This window comes from Hyperolius riggenbachi, chromosome 12 (genome assembly GCF_040937935.1).
Source record: "Hyperolius riggenbachi isolate aHypRig1 chromosome 12, aHypRig1.pri, whole genome shotgun sequence".
NCBI classification, from domain to species: Eukaryota; Metazoa; Chordata; class Amphibia; order Anura; family Hyperoliidae; genus Hyperolius; species Hyperolius riggenbachi.
Genome location: NC_090657.1, coordinates 44753036 through 44773096, shown reverse-complemented (window position 1 = coordinate 44773096; position 20061 = coordinate 44753036). Strand labels below are relative to the sequence as shown.

The window sequence follows — 20061 nt, the reverse complement described above, 5'->3', positions numbered from 1 at the left end:
GATAGCTTTGCTTTCATTTGCAGACGCTTGATAGCTTTGCTTTCATTTGCAGACGCTTGATAGCTTTGCTTTCATTTGCAGACGCTTGATAGCTTTGCTTTCATTTGCAGACGCTTGATAGCTTTGCTTTCATTTGCAGACGCTTGATAGCTTTGCTTTCATTTGCAGACGCTTGATAGCTTTGCTTTCATTTGCAGACGCTTGATAGCTAGTGTTGGGCGAACAGTGTTCGCCACTGTTCGGGTTCTGCAGAACATCACCCTGTTCGGGTGATGTTCGAGTTCGGCCGAACACCTGACGGTGCTCGGCCAAACCGTTCGGCCATATGGCCGAACTAAGAGCGCATGGCCGAACGTTCCCCGAACGTTCGGCTAGCGCTGTGATTGGCCGAACGGGTCACGTGGTTCGGACCCGAACGCGCTCTGATTGGCCGAACTGTCACGTGGTTCGGGTAAATAAATACCCGAACCACGTCATATCTCCGCCATTTGTCTGTGGGTTTAGCTTTGGGTAGGCAGGCAGGGTAGTTCGCGCTCCAGCCACGCTAGCCAGGGTCCCCCCCAGTCATTGTGTGTCACTGCTGGGAACAGTAGTACACCGCTCGTTCAGCCACACTATATAGCATTCTGTGTACTGTTCTGTGTCTGCTGGGAACAGTGGTACACCGCTCGTTCAGCCACACTATATAGCATTCTGTGTACTGTTCTGTGTCTGCTGGGAACAGTGGTACACCGCTCGTTCAGCCACACTATATAGCATTCTGTGTACTGTTCTGTGTCTGCTGGGAACAGTAGTACACCGCTCGTTCAGCCACACTATATAGCATTCTGTGTACTGTTCTGTGTCTGCTGGGAACAGTAGTACACCGCTCGTTCAGCCACACTATATAGCATTCTGTGTACTGTTCTGTGTCTGCTGGGAACAGTAGTACACCGCTCGTTCAGCCACACTATATAGCATTCTGTGTACTGTTCTGTGTCTGCTGGGAACAGTGGTACACCGCTCGTTCAGCCACACTATATAGCATTCTGTGTACTGTTCTGTGTCTGCTGGGAACAGTAGTACACCGCTCGTTCAGCCACACTATATAGCATTCTGTGTACTGTTCTGTGTCTGCTGGGAACAGTAGTACACCGCTCGTTCAGCCACACTATATAGCATTCTGTGTACTGTTCTGTGTCTGCTGGGAACAGTAGTACACCGCTCGTTCAGCCACACTATATAGCATTCTGTGTACTGTTCTGTGTCTGCTGGGAACAGTAGTACACCGCTCGTTCAGCCACACTATATAGCATTCTGTGTACTGTTCTGTGTCTGCTGGGAATAGTGGTACACCGCTCGTTCAGCCACACTATATAGCATTCTGTGTACTGTTCTGTGTCTGCTGGGAACAGTAGTACACCGCTCGTTCAGCCACACTATATAGCATTCTGTGTACTGTTCTGTGTCTGCTGGGAACAGTAGTACACCGCTCGTTCAGCCACACTATATAGCATTCTGTGTACTGTTCTGTGTCTGCTGGGAATAGTGGTACACCGCTCGTTCAGCCACACTATATAGCATTCTGTGTACTGTTCTGTGTCTGCTGGGAACAGTAGTACACCGCTCGTTCAGCCACACTATATAGCATTCTGTGTACTGTTCTGTGTCTGCTGGGAACAGTAGTACACCGCTCGTTCAGCCACACTATATAGCATTCTGTGTACTGTTCTGTGTCTGCTGGGAACAGTAGTACACCGCTCGTTCAGCCACACTATATAGCATTCTGTGTACTGTTCTGTGTCTGCTGGGAACAGTAGTACACCGCTCGTTCAGCCACACTATATAGCATTCTGTGTACTGTTCTGTGTCTGCTGGGAATAGTGGTACACCGCTCGTTCAGCCACACTATATAGCATTCTGTGTACTGTTCTGTGTCTGCTGGGAATAGTGGTACACCGCTCGTTCGCCACTGTATAGCATTGTGCTCTGTGTCGCTGCTGGGAATAGTGGTACACCGCTCACCCGTCACTGTATAGCATTGTGCTCTGTGTCGCTGCTGGGAATAGTGGTACACCGCTCACCCGTCACTGTATAGCATTGTGCTCTGTGTCGCTGCTGGGAATAGTGGTACTGTATAGCATTTCTGTACTGCCACTGTACTGCTGCCAGTCAGCGTGTACTGTAAGGATAAGTGAAATGAGGAAGAAATCCGGTGAAAGAGGGAGGGGCAAGGGAAGAGGTGTTTCCCCTGACGGTTCACGTACAGGCCACAGGGGAGCACCCAAGAAAACCCACTCAATACCGCCCATGTTGTCCAGGACAACAACCCTCACAAATCCAAAAGAACAGGACCAGATAATTACTTGGATGACCTCTCAAGCGTCCAGCAGTGGGTTAAGCAGCACCAGCACATCACGCACGAGGTCCGAGTCCTCAGCCAGTTACAAGGAGCCAGTGGGCACAAAGCTGACACAACCGGCAGCGACACCACGCACACAACTGCCAGATAACCAGTCCGATGAATTACCTCAGGACACAATGGGGTATTCGCAGGAGCTATTCCCAGCCCAACAAACTTCCACCTTTCAAAGGTCAATGGAGGAACAGCCAGAAATGTTGTGCCTGGATTCACAACCGTTAACTGTGGGAAATGCACCGCGCACTGAAATACAAGGCGAGTCCGAAGAGGACTCGGAAACCCAAATCCCAGAGCAATTTGGGCAGGAGGGGTTGCAATTGCAGGAGGTCGGCCGACAAGATCTGGAAGACGACGTTGGAGTGTGCTGCGCAGAGGTTGTTGTGGGGAGCTCTACTCCACGGCGGTGGCCCACAATGACATATGACGAGTTTGAGGAGATGGAAGAGGAGGGTATGGACAATGTGGACAGAGACCCAGATTTTGTTTGTGAACGAGAACATCGCCGTCGTAGCAGCAGCACAGATGAGTCTGTTGAAGAACACACTGCTGCACGAGTTCGCCTTGTGCCACAAGGTAGGCGGCGCGCAATTTCAGGCACCACAAGCGTGGAAGTTCAAGTGAGAGGCAAAAGAGGAGCAAACAGAAATCGCCAGCAAGGAGGCAGGTGCTCCAAAGTCTGGGCTTTCTTTGAAGACTGCACTGAGGATGTTACCATGGCGATTTGCAAGGTGTGCAAGACCCGCCTGAGCAGGGGGAAAAATATTAACAACCTCTCCACCACCAGCATGAGCCGTCACATGCTATCCAAACATCCCACTCTTTGGGCAAACGCGTCAGGACAGGGTACCAGAAACAACACTGCCTCCCTTGGGTTCACCAGACTCACCACCAGACCCGCCTCAGCAGCAGCAGTAGCCCAGCCATTGCGTGGTTCACAACATTCACAAACATCAGACGACGCTGACACTGTCACTTTCCGGAGTAGTGCTCTTGAGGTCTCCCAGTGTTCATCAAACACAACAACCAACAGCCCTTCCGTGTGCAGCGCTACGGTTCAGTTGTCTGTGTCGGAGATGTTTGAGCGCAAGAGGAAATTGCCAGCAAATGACCCCCGGGCCGTGGCAGTAACAGCCAGCATAGCCAAGCTTCTGGCCTGCGAAATGCTGCCATATCGATTGGTGGAGACAAACAGCTTCAAGGGCATGATGTCAGTGGCCATCCCACGTTACGTGGTTCCCAGCCGCTACCACTTTGCACGCTCTGCAGTGCCTGAGTTGCATGAGCACGTGGTCAGCAAAATAACCCGAAGCTTGAAGAATGCCGTTGCCTGCAAGGTTCACCTCACCACTGACACCTGGACGAGTGCGTTCGGCCAGGGTCGATACATCTCCCTTACCGCGCACTGGGTGAACCTTGTGGAGCCTGGCAGCGATTCCTCACCTGCTACGGCACGGGTGTTGCCCACGCCACAAACAGCTGCACCGCCGTCCCTCCCACTGGATAACAGCAGCACCTACCTCTCTGACTCCTTCTCCTCCAACGCATCTCAAAGCTGTACCTCATCCGGAAACGCTAACCCAGCAGCAGTAGGATCGTGGAAGCAGTGCAGCACAGCTGTTGGCATGCGTCAGCAAGCGTTGCTGAAGCTAATCTGCCTTGGGGATAAGCAGCACACAGGGGAGGAAATTTGGAGGGGAATAAAGGAACAGACGGATTTGTGGCTGGCACTGCTGGACCTGAAACCGGGCATGGTTGTGTGTGATAATGGGAGTAATCTCATTCGCGCTTTAAGGTTGGCTAAGCTGACACACATCCCTTGCCTGGCGCACGTGATGAACCTAGTAGTTCAGCGGTTCCTGAGGACATACCCAGGCGTGCCCGATCTGCTGTTGAAGGTGCGTCGAGTGTCCAAACATTGTAGAAATTCCAGTACTGCTTCGGGGGCACTCGCCAAGATGCAGGAGCGCTTCAATCTCCCCCACCATCGCTTGCTGTGTGATGTCCCTACGCGCTGGAATTCTACGCTGCACATGCTAGCCCGCTTTTGCGAGCAGAAGAGTGCAGTGGTCCAGTACATGACGGCGCAGTACCGAGGCGCATCCGGCCAGCTGCCAAGCTTCTGTGGATCCGATTGGGCCAACATGTTGGACCTCTGCCAAGTCCTCCAAAATTTTGAGCAATCCACGTTGCTTGTGAGCAGTGACAACTCTTCAGTCAGCATTACCATACCACTGCTGTGTTTACTGAAGAGGTCGATGTTAAAAATCAAGGAAACAGCTGTCATGATGCAACTGGGGGAATCTGAAGGAGAAAACGATCAGCGTGATGGTACCAACATCAGGCCATCCGCCTCAGGGAACGCTGGCCCCAGCAGCTATGACGAAGAAGAGGAGGAGGAACAGCTGGAGTTGGAGCAGGAATTTCATGCCACCACTGACGAGGGCCAGAGCGGTGCACGTTGGACTTCCACAATTCAACGCGAATGGTCAGCAGAAGCAGACCAGGAGGAAGGTGACGACTATGATGCATCACAACAACTATCACAACGCTCACAAGAGGATGATGAGGATTCTGGTAGGACTCTGGCACACATGGCTCAATTCATGCTAGACTGCATTGAACGTGACCCACGCATTGTGCGCATTCTGGACAACACCAATTACTGGGTTTATACCCTTCTGGATCCACGGTACAAACACAATGTTCCAAAACTGCTTGAAGAAAGAGTCAGACAGGTCAAAATGGAAGAATACCAGCAGGCCCTTGTGGAGACTTTAGAGAGGAGATTGACATCCTCCCCCTCCTCTAGCCAGTTGTACGCAGACAGACTGACTTCCGCAAACCCAGGACGACCAGGAGGGCAGCAAACAACGCAAGCCGCAGCTAGTACCCAAAAGGGAATGGTATCGGCAGTGTCCTTGGAGTGGGAAAATTTTCTGACACCCATGCAGCCGCAGCCCACTGAACAGCAAGCGTGCAGATCCACCTCCAACACCGATCGCCTGGAGAAGATGGTCAAGGACTACATGTCAGATGGCGTAGCTGTGTCGAACCATCCATCTGCACCCTTCAACTATTGGGTATCGAAGCTAGACACCTGGCACGAACTGGCAATGTACGCAATAGAGGTGCTGGCTTGCCCGGCAGCCAGCGTTATGTCGGAACGCTGTTTCAGTGCTGCCGGAGGCATCGTCACAGATCGGCGTATCCGCCTCTCTACAGAAAATGCAGACCGTCTGACTCAAATTAAAATGAATCAATCCTGGATTGGAAATGACTACGCAACACTCCAGGACCCCAACCAAGTAACATGACCAATGAACATCTGGGATGGTGTTGCGTTTCCGGGCCCTGTTTATTGAACCTCTCATCTGTATTACATTTATGACTGCATGGCGGCAAAAAGCATTGCTGCTATATCCGCACGCTTTTTGTCCACATGCAAGGCCTGGGTTGTTGTGTCTCACAAAGCGTGGCCTTCTCCTCCTGCGCCTGCTCCTGTTCCATCACGTCTGCTGCTGCTGGGTTAGCGTTGCCGCGTGGTCCCTGTTTATTGAACCACTTATCTTTATTACATTTATGACTGCATGGCGGTACAAAGCATGCTATCCGCACGCTTCTTGCCCTCATGCAAGGCCTGGGTTGTTGTGTCTCACAAAGCGTGGCCTTCTCCTCCTGCGCCTGCTCCTGTTCCATCACGTCTGCTGCTGCTGGGTTAGCGTTGCCGCGTGGTCCCTGTTTATTGAACCACTTATCTTTATTACATTTATGACTGCATGGCGGTACAAAGCATGCTATCCGCACGCTTCTTGCCCTCATGCAAGGCCTGGGTTGTTGTGTCTCACAAAGCGTGGCCTTCTCCTCCTGCGCCTCCTCCTGTTCCATCACGTCTGCTGCTGCTGGGTTAGCGTTGCCGCGTGGTCCCTGTTTATTGAACCACTTATCTTTATTACATTTATGACTGCATGGCGGTACAAAGCATGCTATCCGCACGCTTCTTGCCCTCATGCAAGGCCTGGGTTGTTGTGTCTCACAAAGCGTGGCCTTCTCCTCCTGCGCCTGCTCCTGTTCCATCACGTCTGCTGCTGCTGGGTTAGCGTTGCCGCGTGGTCCCTGTTTATTGAACCACTTATCTTTATTACATTTATGACTGCATGGCGGTACAAAGCATGCTATCCGCACGCTTCTTGCCCTCATGCAAGGCCTGGGTTGTTGTGTCTCACAAAGCGTGGCCTTCTCCTCCTGCGCCTCCTCCTGTTCCATCACGTCTGCTGCTGCTGGGTTAGCGTTGCCGCGTGGTCCCTGTTTATTGAACCACTTATCTTTATTACATTTATGACTGCATGGCGGTACAAAGCATGCTATCCGCACGCTTCTTGCCCTCATGCAAGGCCTGGGTTGTTGTGTCTCACAAAGCGTGGCCTTCTCCTCCTGCGCCTGCTCCTGTTCCATCACGTCTGCTGCTGCTGGGTTAGCGTTGCCGCGTGGTCCCTGTTTATTGAACCACTTATCTTTATTACATTTATGACTGCATGGCGGTACAAAGCCTGCTATCCGCACGCTTCTTGCCCTCATGCAAGGCCGGGGTTGTTGTGTCTCACAAAGCGTGGCCTTCTTCTCCTCCTGCGCCACCCTCCTCCTGTTCCATCACGTGTGCTGCTGCTGGGTTAGCGTTACCGGTCCCTTTTCCTGGAACCTCTTATATGTATTACATTTATGACTGCATGCCGACAAAAAACATGTTACCTGTGCAAAGAAAACAGACATTTCCCGCATTTAAAAGACAGTTTTCCCTTTGAAACTTTAAAATCGATTTTCTCAAAAACTATAAGCTCTTTTTGCTAATTTTTTTTTCCTCTTGTACCCACTCCCAAGGTGCACATACCCTGTAAATTTGGGGTATGTAGCATGCAAGGAGGCTTTACAAACCACAAAAGTTCGGGTCCCCATTGACTTCCATTATGTTCGGAGTTCGGGTCGAACACCCGAACATCGCGGCCATGTTCGGCCTGTTCGGCCCGAACCCGAACATCTAGATGTTCGCCCAACACTATTGATAGCTTTGCTTTCATTTGCAGACGCTTGATAGCTTTGCTTTCATTTGCAGACGCTTGATAGCTTTGCTTTCATTTGCAGACGCTTGATAGCTTTGCTTTCATTTGCAGACGCTTGATAGCTTTGCTTTCATTTGCAGACGCTTGATAGCTTTGCTTTCATTTGCAGACGCTTGATAGCTTTGCTTTCATTTGCAGACGCTTGATAGCTTTGCTTTCATTTGCAGACGCTTGATAGCTTTGCTTTCATTTGCAGACGCTTGATAGCCTTGCGTTCATTCGCATAGGCCTGTTAGCCTTGCGTTCATTCGCATAGGCCTGTTAGCCTTGCGTTCATTCGCATAGGCCTGTTAGCCTTGCGTTCATTCGCATAGGCCTGTTAGCCTTGCGTTCATTCGCATAGGCCTGTTAGCCTTGCGTTCATTCGCATAGGCCTGTTAGCCTTGCGTTCATTCGCATAGGCCTGTTAGCCTTGCGTTCATTCGCATAGGCCTGTTAGCCTTGCGTTCATTCGCATAGGCCTGTTAGCCTTGCGTTCATTCGCATAGGCCTGTTAGCCTTGCGTTCATTCGCATAGGCCTGTTAGCCTTGCGTTCATTCGCATAGGCCTGTTAGCCTTGCGTTCATTCGCATAGGCCTGTTAGCCTTGCGTTCATTCGCATAGGCCTGTTAGCCTTGCGTTCATTCGCATAGGCCTGTTAGCCTTGCGTTCCTTCGCATAGGCCTGTTAGCCTGGCGTTCCTTCGCATAGGCCTGTTAGCCTGGCGTTCCTTCGCATAGGCCTGTTAGCCTGGCGTTCCTTCGCATAGGCCTGTTAGCCTGGCGTTCCTTCGCATAGGCCTGTTAGCCTGGCGTTCATTCGCATAGGCCTGTTAGCCTGGCGTTCATTCGCATAGGCCTGTTAGCCTGGCGTTCATTCGCATAGGCCTGTTAGCCTTGCGCTCATTCGCATAGGCTCGTTAGCCTTGCGCTCATTCGCATAGGCCTGTTGGCCTTGCGTTCATTCGCATAGGCTTGTTGGCCTTGCGTTCATTCGCATAGGCTTGTTGGCCTTGCGCTCATTCGCATAGGCTTGTTGGCCTTGCGCTCATTCGCATAGGCCTGTTAGCCTTGCGCTCATTCGCATAGGCCTGTTAGCCTTGCGCTCATTCGCATAGGCCTGTTAGCCTTGCGTTCATTCGCATAGGCCTGTTAGCCTTGCGCTCATTCGCATAGGCTCGTTAGCCTTGCGCTCATTCGCATAGGCTCGTTAGCCTTGCGCTCATTCGCATAGGCTCGTTGGCCTTGCGCTCATTCGCATAGGCTCGTTGGCCTTGCGCTCATTCGCATAGGCTCGTTGGCCTTGCGCTCATTCGCATAGGCTCGTTGGCCTTGCGCTCATTCGCATAGGCTCGTTGGCCTTGCGCTCATTCGCATAGGCTCGTTGGCCTTGCGCTCATTCGCATAGGCTCGTTAGCCTTGCGCTCATTCGCATAGGCTCGTTAGCCTTGCGCTCATTCGCATAGGCTCGTTAGCCTTGCGCTCATTCGCATAGGCTCGTTAGCCTTGCGCTCATTCGCATAGGCTCGTTAGCCTTGCGCTCATTCGCATAGGCTCGTTAGCCTTGCGCTCATTCGCATAGGCTCGTTAGCCTTGCGCTCATTCGCATAGGCTCGTTAGCCTTGCGCTCATTCGCATAGGCTCGTTAGCCTTGCGCTCATTCGCATAGGCTCGTTAGCCTTGCGCTCATTCGCATAGGCTCGTTAGCCTTGCGCTCATTCGCATAGGCTCGTTAGCCTTGCGCTCATTCGCATAGGCTCGTTAGCCTTGCGCTCATTCGCATAGGCTCGTTAGCCTTGCGCTCATTCGCATAGGCTCGTTAGCCTTGCGCTCATTCGCATAGGCTCGTTAGCCTTGCGCTCATTCGCATAGGCTCGTTAGCCTTGCGCTCATTCGCATAGGCTCGTTAGCCTTGCGCTCATTCGCATAGGCTCGTTAGCCTTTGCGCTCATTCGCACAGGCTCGTTAGCCTTTGCGCTCATTCGCACAGGCTCGTTAGCCTTGCGCTCATTCGCACAGGCTCGTTAGCCTTGCGCTCATTCGCACAGGCTCGTTAGCCTTGCGCTCATTCGCACAGGCTCGTTAGCCTTGCGCTCATTCGCACAGGCTCGTTAGCCTTGCGCTCATTCGCACAGGCTCGTTAGCCTTGCGCTCATTCGCACAGGCTCGTTAGCCTTGCGCTCATTCGCACAGGCTCGTTAGCCTTGCGCTCATTCGCACAGGCTCGTTAGCCTTGCGCTCATTCGCATAGGCTCGTTAGCCTTGCGCTCATTCGCATAGGCTCGTTAGCCTTGCGCTCATTCGCATAGGCTTGTTAGCCTTGCGCTCATTCGCATAGGCTCGTTAGCCTTTGCGCTCATTCGCATAGGCTCGTTCGCATAGGCCTGTTTGCCTTGCATTATTTTCAATCTTCAATCTATAGAGAATTGAAGCGATAAGCTTTTTGGGAGAACCAAAGACTGATTGGTCCAGATATGCATTTTAGATGGGACTCTTCTTCAGTCAGGGCCAACATTTTGGTCGAAAGGTGCTTCAGGCAGCAGTCCCTCCCTCATATGAGTAGGGGGTTACTTGCCTATCTCTCCTTTTCCTGCCGTACACTGAGATGGTTAGAGAAAGGTCAGTTTAGACTTACCTGGTAAAGATGTTTCTAAACATCTCAGTGTACGGCATACTACATCCCTCCCTCTATGCTGCCTTCTATCCTTTCTTCCTGACTTTTTTTGCACTGTTTTGGTGTGGATTGAGCGGTAGACAGGAGTCTGGGTCACGTTTGGGTGTCTCATTGGCCGGATTTCTTGTCTATATACTGAGGGTAGCAGGGGGTGGGGGCCTTTTAAACTTCTTGTCAATTGTGTTTCCCTTGGAGGAGGAGCCTGGAGTCTCTCCTTTTCCTGCCGTACACTGAGATGTTTAGAAACATCTTTACCAGGTAAGTCTAAACTGACCTTTTTATTGAATGTTATGTCAGAGTTTCAGACCACTTTAATAACAACCCGCGTCCAACCCGCAATGCTTTTTTACCCACACCCGACTGTTTTTCCATTCACTCACAACTGCAAGCTCACTAGACACTACTTAGAATTTTAGGCAATTTGCGTGTTCCCAACCAGATGTAGGTCTCTACTATGGTTTCCTTCCGCATCTCACAAACCTACTAGTCAGACATCTGGTTACCCCGAAAACTGGCCTTAGCTTGGAGTAAGGATATTATATTATGGAAATGAAAATGGTGTTTGATTGTGAGCTCTTTTGAGGTACTGCTAGTGTTCTGAATTATTTATTGTACTGCTTATGGAAAATGACCTTACTATTTCAATGAATAATTAAAATATGATTTATATAAACTAGTGTTCCTTACTTTCCTTTAGAAGAAACCTCATTTCATTCTTCTTCCATCACAAATGTGTTGACCTGTAGACTTTGCATGGTATCTAACAGTAACCCTAAAAAACAAAATTGGACACTGCTGGAAAGGTCTGGGATTTAACAGCACTGCTATTTTTGGAAAATTCCCAGGGTCATCTGGCATTTGTCCTGCCGAAACAGTCATGCCAGTCTTGCCCATTCCCATTCCTGAGCAAATGTCTGCAAAAGTGAGTGAACGCGTGCACTATTTTTTGCAGGTTAATGCCTGTGGCTGGCTGCATGTGCACATATGGGGCAGCTTTAGGCTTTGCATGCACATGGGGTTTGCAGTTTGTGTGGCATAAAAAATTGCACTCTTACAGCCCTTGCCTTCCTATAAAAGGCTGCTTCTCCCACTGCTCAGTGCTGATTCCTCTGTTAGCTAGAGTGGTTGTACTAGCCCTGAATGGTTAACTTTTAACCTCAATCCTGATTGCTACCTGTTCCTGGTCTGGCCTGCTCCACTATCCACGATCTGACTACCTGATATTGGCCTCAGTTTATTTGTTTTCCCGCCAACAGCCTGTCATGACAACAGTTTATTTCTCGATTACAACAGAACTCCATCTATACCGATGCCGGTCTGTCTCTCTTCTTGATGCCTTCAGCCTGCCCTAGATCTTGGCCTGGCCTTGGCTGCGGAATATTCGCTCAACATTAGGAGAATCCTCTCTTGCCTCTTCATTGGTGTGTCACTTGTGCTCCCAACCACTGTTGGGGAACGTTGGAGTGCAACCTGGTGGGGAATAGGCAGCAAAGTCCAATGTCTCTTGCAGGGCGCTTTGGTAGAAACCTGTGGGCACTTAGATGCTGCACTATTAAGGTGGCCATACATCTGCCATTTTGCGGACAATTGACCATCTGATTAGATGAGGATGCCTGATAAATGTTTCAACTGATTTTGGGCTGAAATCAGTTGAATGTATTGATTGGGCATACTGGGAAATCTCGGGGCGATGTGGTTAATTTGGTGCATAGTAGTAAAGGTGTGTCATATCAAAGAACGTGCCTGAAACCCCATCTGCTGTTCCCCCTAATGTTAATGTGCTCCCCATGCATTAAAGTACTTCACCTGTCTGCTGCCGCCACTAATATCCAGCCCACCATTTTCTGTATACGCACACCACGTGACTATCGGCCTACTGACATTTAAATCCCTGAATAATCTGGGCCCTGGATACATGAAAGATATGTTGCAGCTGCGTAGCAATCCCCACATTCTCAGATCCACAGGTTCTAATAATCTAGTCATACCCAGAGTCCACTTGGAAACTTTTGGTCCCAGAGCCTTCTGTCATGCTGCCCCTACGTTTTGGAACTCCTTACCTCAACAGATTAGGACAGCTCCATCCCTGGACAGGTTTAAATCCAGACTGAAAACCCACCTGTTAAGTTTGGCATTTGCAGAAATATAACTTTTGTTGTGTGAATACTTAATCCTACTACGAATTACTGAATCTGACAGAGCCGAAGCGCTTTGAGTCCTATGGGAGAAAAGCGCTATAGAAATGGTATTGTATTGTATAGTGCATGGCAGCTGTGGGAATTGATTTTAGAACTTAGAAACGAAGGTGAAATGGAAGTTGGTGTAGCTGCAACATTGATTATGCATTTCACAGGCAACAGTCTAGTTAAAGGGATACCAGATAGAAGGATGCTTGAGTAGACGAGACAAAACATGACATTGTACCAGCAGTTTGGTAGTGGAGACAAGATAGAATGCATTGGTACCAGCAGTTTGGTGGTCTCTGGGGATAGGAAAATACTGAAAATAATTGACTCTCGTGTCCAGAAAGCTTGAACTGATAAAGTGTAACTTTAAGTGAAAAAAAAGCTAGCCTTTGAATCTGCATAGAATCTGCATTACAATTCACACCAACCCTGTAAATCACTGTTGGTAAAAAGAATGGAGGAAAAGGCTGGCTCTGCTGCAGATGAGTTGTTCAATTGCATCAAGTATCACAAGTGCAAAATTGCAGGAATTGGTGCACATACCAAGGTGAGAAGAGGCACAGGCATCCTGTGTCCTGCACCCACCATCACCTGTGCCTCTTCTCACCTTGGTATGCAATTTTGCACTTTTTGTACTTGATGCAATTAATGGTTAAAGAAGAGAGCGCCATATCTGTAAACAAAGCCTCCCATTCATCCTCCTCCCACTGAGAGTTCATCCTGCCCTGTTACTTAGACATTGCAGCAGATCAAGTTTCTTAAAGGGAAACTGAAGTGAAAATAAAGTTGTGATATAAGGATTTGTATGTGTAGTATAGCTAAGAACAGATACGGGTCTCATATTGTTTTCAGTACAGGAAGAGTAAAACAAAAACCTCAGTTGCTTATGCAAGAGAGCTTCTCCGAGCTCTCCAACTAATTTAGTCAGAGAGCTATGCTATTTTCTGATAAGGGTATATAGGAGGCACCCAAGGTATCAGTAAACTCAATAAGTGTAGATAAGTGTAGGCGCTCGGGACATTTGCAAAAGCATTTACCAAAGGCACTTGAATTTGACCTGATGAAGCGGATTGTTTCCATGAAATGTGTTGTCTGCTGTGCTCAATAAAATCATTTAACTTTAATGAAAAACTTGTATTCTTGAAGTTAGATCTTCCTAAGGTAAGATCTTCTTACCTACACTTATTGAGTTTACTGATACCTTGGGTGCCTCCTATCTCCCCTTAGCATTTATAGTAGTCTCCCGTAGAGGAGTTAACTTAGTCTAGTTGTTCCTCCCCGAACAAAAGACTAAAAATATTTTTTATTTTTAGAGCTGCGACCACTTACACTTCCTTTGGAAAAGGCCGAGTGAGGACGGTACTTCCTCACACACCCATAAACAGTGGTTGCTTGACTTGCAACCCATCTTTGTGAGTATATACAGACTACATTACATTATATTCCTTCTAACCAGACGATACTACACCAGATACTTCCAAACAATATTGGGCTCCCGGTGTCCCTGTGTCTCTTTTTTTCTCGCTTCCAAAGATTGATGCTCTTTTCTGAAGCACTTATCTCAACCTGTCTCTCACTGTTTCTTGTTTAAGGTTTTTCTGCAGAGCTAATGACCCTTTGTATTTTAAACTATGAAACAGAGCAGGAAAGTTCAGAGTATAGTTTGTAAATTGCAAATATTAGAGAATGATGCAATGTTATAAAAAAATGTTATAAAAAAAAAAAGCTATGTTACTGACAATATAAAGGGAGGGGGGACACCAAGAGCCCAATAGTGTGATATTGTATAGATGATAATTAATAATGAGTAATATAACAATTTAATACTCACAAACCAGGGTTACCATTAGGCAACCACTGTGAAGGCAGGTGGGGAGATTAACCTGACCCCACTCAGGATTAAAAGTCGCTCTCTGTAGATGGGAAGAAGATGGGTACAACCCTCCACCAAGGGTGGACTTAGCAATATGTAGAAGCTTTCCAGAGGCGCCAATAGAATAAAAGTCACTTAAACAAGCTTAAAACCGATGGGGCAGTGGTGGGCCTATCCCATCCATGCAGACAAAGCAAACAAAGGAAGGACTGTGGCATCAACAGTCAAACAACAATTTTATTTATACTCCACAGTAAAAATAGGCAACACATTTCACGGGCTCAATCCCGCTTCATCAGGCCAATCAAAAAGGAGCATAAGTGTCAGAGGACATAGTGTAAAGCAGGTTTTGTGAGTATCACTCATGTTCACAAACAATTCAATGTCAAAACATAACTATATGAAAATCAAAACATATTCAGAGGTACTTATTATGCAACACTCTTAAATCATGCAATTCTATGCAAAGTGATTTTATGCAGAACATTTTCATGTGGAAAACTCGGGATTGTACCTCTATTTATAACTGTTGAATGAAAAGCAAAAGGAATACAGTGGCCAGTAGAGCTAATAGGCTAAATCCCAAGTTTTCCACATGAAAATGTTCTGCATAAAATCACTTTGCATAGAATTGCATGATTTAAGAGTGTTGCATAATAAGTACCTCTGAATATGTTTTGATTTTCATATAGTTATGTTTTTTGATATTGAATTGTTTGTGAACATGAGTGATACAAAACCTGCTTTACACTATGTCCTCTGACACTTTGTTTTCAGCTGTATGCTCCTTTTTGATTGGCCCGATGAAGCGGGATTGAGCCTGTGAAACGCGTTGCCTATTTTTACTGTGGAGTATAAATAAATTGTTGTTTGACTGTTGATGCCACAGTCCTTCCTTTGTTTGCTTTGTCTGCATGGATGGGATAGGCCCACCACTGCCCCATCGGTTTTAAGCTCGTTTAAGTGACTTTTATTCTATTGGCGCCTCTGGAAAACTTTTACATACATCTAACTGACAATGGGGGGAACTGGTATCAGGGTAAAACAGCCTAGTTAGTGGCACATCTGTGACACTCTGCTCATCATCACTGTAGATAAACATTTACATCCTTTGTCAAGATTAATGGCAGAGGGGACACGTGGTTAAAGCATTTTTATAATCCACATGAGTAAAATTAAAAATGTTTTTACCCCAAAATTAGGAATTGGAAAGGTTGATAATAAACCATAAGACTCTTATGAAGCACTAACCTCTACATGGTTAGTGCTTACCACTGCTAATGTAGGGGCATTTGTGCGCATTTATCACACATTTTTACATGCAGAATTTTAAGCAGTAAACTTGAAATGCCATTATAGTAACAAATGCAAATTGGACCACAGCCGGCTTCCATTCCCTTTAAACGCTAATTGCATCTAAGAGAGTATATCTAAGACTTCAGTTCCTGCACAGGGGCGTAGATATGCAGACACAAAATTGAAAAAAATACACCTTTGTTCCCAAATAAAATATTGTCGCCATACATTGTACTAAGGACATATTTTAACCACTTGAGGACCCACCCTTTACCCCCCCTTAAGGACCAGCGCTGTTTTAGCTGATCTGTGCTGGGTGGGCTGTGCAGCCCCCAGCACAGATCAGGGTGCAGGCAGAGCGACCAGATCGCCCCCCTTATTTCCCCACTAGGGGGATGATGTGCTGGGGGGGTCTGATCGCTCCTGCCTGCCTGGGTGTTGCGGGGGGGGGGCACCTCAAAGCCCCCCTCCGCGGCGAAATTCCCCCCCTCCCTCTCCTCCCTCCCTTACCTGGAGATCCGAGGCTGCACAGGAACGGATCTGTCCTGTGCAGCCTCTAACAGGCTCCTGCCTGTCATGTGACAGCGATCCCCGGCCACTGATTGGCCGGGGATCGCTGATCTGGTACAACGCTGCTACTGTTAGCAGCGTTGTACGAGTGTAAACAAAGCGGATTATTTCCGCTTGTGTTTACATTTAGCCTGCGAGCCGCGATCAGCGGCCCGCAGGCTATTCACGGAGCCCCCCCGCCGTGAATTGACAGGAAGCAGCCGCTCGAATCCCTTAGTGCTAAAGTGGTTAATAATGTATCAAATTTGCATGAGTCTGACAGGCATGGGCAAACTCGGCCCTCCAGCTGTTACGGAACTACAAGTCCCACAATGCATTTGCCTTTATGAGTCATGACTGTGGCTGTCAGACTCCTGCAATGCATTGTGGGACTTGTAGTTCCGTAACAGCTGGAGGGCCAAGTTTGCCCATGCCTGCTCTATGATGTACAACGTGAATCCTCAAAATAAGGCATAAAGAGTTTTTAAAATATTGTAGATTGTCATAAATACAATTTGTGGGTCAAGAAAAAATATCTCCAATGCGGAAATAACACACTTCTGATAACACTTTCTGTTTGACTTAGCCCCATATGTTGTACTATTGAGAGAAATTACTTCTGTTTTTATAGTGTGCAGATGTCTGCAGGATTTGCAGCCGCTATGACATTGACTAATAGTCCCTGGTGTATGTAAATGAGTTTCTTAACAGAGAAATAAGCTGGTGCCTAATTAAACACATTCGGTCTTATCAGTTAATTAAGGGAATGTAAAATGGAGTTTATATAGATATATCCTGGATTTTATTCAGATCTCTTGCTTTGTTGCGTCAGAAATTCAGCTACATAACAAAACATTCGCACCATTGCATACTTTTCATAGTGCTGAAAAAATATATTCTTGAAGACGTCCTCAATTGCTACAAAATGCTGCACCAGTTCAAGGGATTTTTACAGTGTCGTACCTAAGGTCTCGTTGGCCCAGAGTTTTATGCTGTGGTTCCCCAAGCCCTCGACACATAATAATGGATATGGAACACCTGCTATAAAGCACGGCATTTTCAGCACGGTGTAAGCGGGGGGAAGGAAACCGTTGATTACCACTATTCAAAGAACATACCATATAAAGGTAATACCAGCATAGTACAAATGAAGAGCTAATTCACACAGTTGAAAGGAGGATCCATCTGGTTCAGGAGCCCCTTTGCACATAGCTATCCAGTACCCATTGGATTTTTTGGTAAATACCACTGTTGAGCGGAATGCATTTAAGTATTTTATTCTTTACTGCTGCCATTTGCTTCTTGAGAAAGTGTGGCAGTGTGTAAACAGGTTCTTCAAATATGTAGTGTTTATGCAACATATTTTTAAGAGGTAGTTTTTTTTTTGTTTTTACTTTTAGAATCTTATTTTAAAGGGTATTAGAGCTGACATGTGACATAGGATAAACGTGTGTAGTTTTCAGGTATGCAAATAAGTTTCTCTCTAGTCAGGACCTAGTCGACTATACAGTTATAAAACTTTTGCCTAGCAGAAAATGGCTTCTGAGTTCAGTATAGGTTAGATAGGTAGGTGCCCGCTGTATGGGTTAGATAGGTAGGTGCCCGCAGTATAGGTTGCATAGGTGGGTGCCTTCAGTATAGGTTAAATAGGTAGGTTCCACCAGTATAGGTTAGATAGGTAGGTGCCCGGCGTATAGGTTAGATAGGTAGGTGCCCCGAGTATAGACACAGCGGTGGGGGGAGCAGGCATAGCGTAGTTAAAAACTCACCTTCCGTGATTTCTGCACGCAGCCTCCAGCTTCTTCCTTCCCCTGCGTCTGTCACACTGGTAACACCCCCTCCTGTGATGACATGCTGTCACGTCATCACAGGGGCGCTGTTACCAACGTGACGGACGCTGGGGCAGGAAGTAGGAAGAAGCTGGAGGCTGCGTACAGGGATCGCGGAAGGGGAGTTTGTATCTATGCAATGCTCGCTCCGCTCAATCTAGCGCCCCAGGTGATTGCACTATTCGCCTGGGGCTAGAAACGGCCCTGCTCCATTTCATGGCCCACGTCACATTTTTTGCATGCACAGTAGTTTGTGCCAACCACTATTTACTTGTTGCCATGTTAATTCCTGTGTTGGAGTTGAAAACTGTCTCACTGCTATAAATATGTATAAAGAGGTTGGTGAATTTAGATTTAGAGCCTGTGAAAAGCAGTTAGGGGAAGGGTATGGCTATAAACATAGACTAAACTCACTGTGGCTAACAGAACGTTGCCTCCCACATTCTCACTCCGTTCACAACACACCATGGAGTGTTAAGTCTTTGCTTCAAACTCTTGGGTGCTATGTATGTAGGTTTGTGTATGAATTTCTTTTTTTAATGTACAGTATAAGCATGTTTATCAACTGGAGACTCTGTAAATGACTGGAAGAGGACCAACATCTGACTGTGCAGGGTTTATAGTGTAAGGAAGTGGATTACATGGAGTAGAGCTGGGACAACAGATTGGATGAAATAAAGTTTGACTTACAGGAGACTTGAGGCCTTTTAAAGTAGTAAAGGTGTCATGACTTAATGACCTACCCATCCTTTTCGAAGGGAACAGATGTAATGACCCCTCATCCATTTTTGTATGCGTGCCTCCATCTATCTTTTATTAATAAAAGCTCCATATAGAGTCACAAGATGCACACCGTGACATAATTCTGATCTGTGCAGATGTAACGGAGGGCATAGAGGATGTGGCCTAGATTTCTTTGGAGTTGTCACCAGGGGGCGGTGTCTGAAGATACATGTTTCAGAAGACCTTTGATTGGTTGTTTTTGATACAGTGAAAAAGTGAGTTGCTAGGGAGTCTACGCAGAAAAATGCATACAGAAAGCATTGCATCTAATATTACAGGATCTGATAGAGCGTCTGTACAGGGCCATTTCATAGGGTTTGCCACATAATCTCTCCTGCCTTGTACAATGCAGGGCCTTGTGAGTCGTCGGTGGGGCAGGTTGTGGCCACCATATTAGGGACACACGTCTCTGTATTAACCAGCCTGGCGTTCTCTTAAGATCGCCAGGCTGGCGACCGGACGTTTTTTTTTTAATAAAAAAAAGTATTGCATGCAGCCAACTGAAAGTTGGCTGCATGAAAGCCCATTAGAGGGCGCTCCTAATGCGTACTTCTGATCACCTCCGGTGATCAGAAGTAACAAGAAAGGCCGCGATGAGCGGCCCTTCTTGTTATGCTTTCCTCGTCGCCATGGCGACGAGCGGAGTGACGTCATGGACGTCAGCCGAAGTCATGATGTCAGCCGCCTCCGATCCAAGCCCTTAGCGCTGGCCGGAACTGTTTGGTCCGGCTGCGCAGGGCTCAGGCGGCTGGGGGGACCCTCTTTTGCCGCTGCACACGGCTGGCAAAGTGCCGGCTGCATGTGCTCCTTTTTATTTGATTGAAATCGGCCCAGCAGGGACTGAGCGGCAGCCTCCGGCAGCAATGGACGAGCTGAGCTCGTCCATACCGCCCAGCTGGTTAATGTATGTGGTGGTCATACTGTCTTCTGTCTGCTCCAGCTGCTGGGCCGGATGCACCATAAGGCACTTTAGGCATGTGCCTACAGGCAACTGATGGAAAGGTGGCTCACTCCCCTCCCTGAGCACCTCACTCACTCCCTCTTCCTTCTCTCTGCAGAGCTCTGATGAGAGTGTAAATGAGGTTACTCACCCAGCTCTCAGCATTTCACTGACAAGATCTCCCTTCAGTCAGGGTCACCTCTAGCTACTTAATACTGAGGGTACCTAATACTAAGGGGCACCTGTAGCTACCTATGACGGGCAAGAGACTTAACAGCTGGGACAGCCAGAACAGTTGCAGTGCAGTTTGGTGGGGGTTTGTAGGTTCATGGAAGGTGAAGTCAAGTGTGCCAGGACATCTGTGACTATAGACTCCGGTAAGGTAAATCTGGGCCTGTCCAGCTGTCTTCTCCAGTTAATGTGATGACCTCATCATG

At 47.8% G+C, this 20061-nt stretch overlaps 1 long non-coding RNA gene across 1 annotated transcript in view; it reads left to right on the top strand.

The window, feature by feature from the left end:
* Nucleotides 1-20061, top strand: part of LOC137541573 (uncharacterized) — a 656441-nt gene that overhangs the window by 447603 nt on the left and 188777 nt on the right. The gene's annotated exons all lie outside the window — the stretch shown is intronic.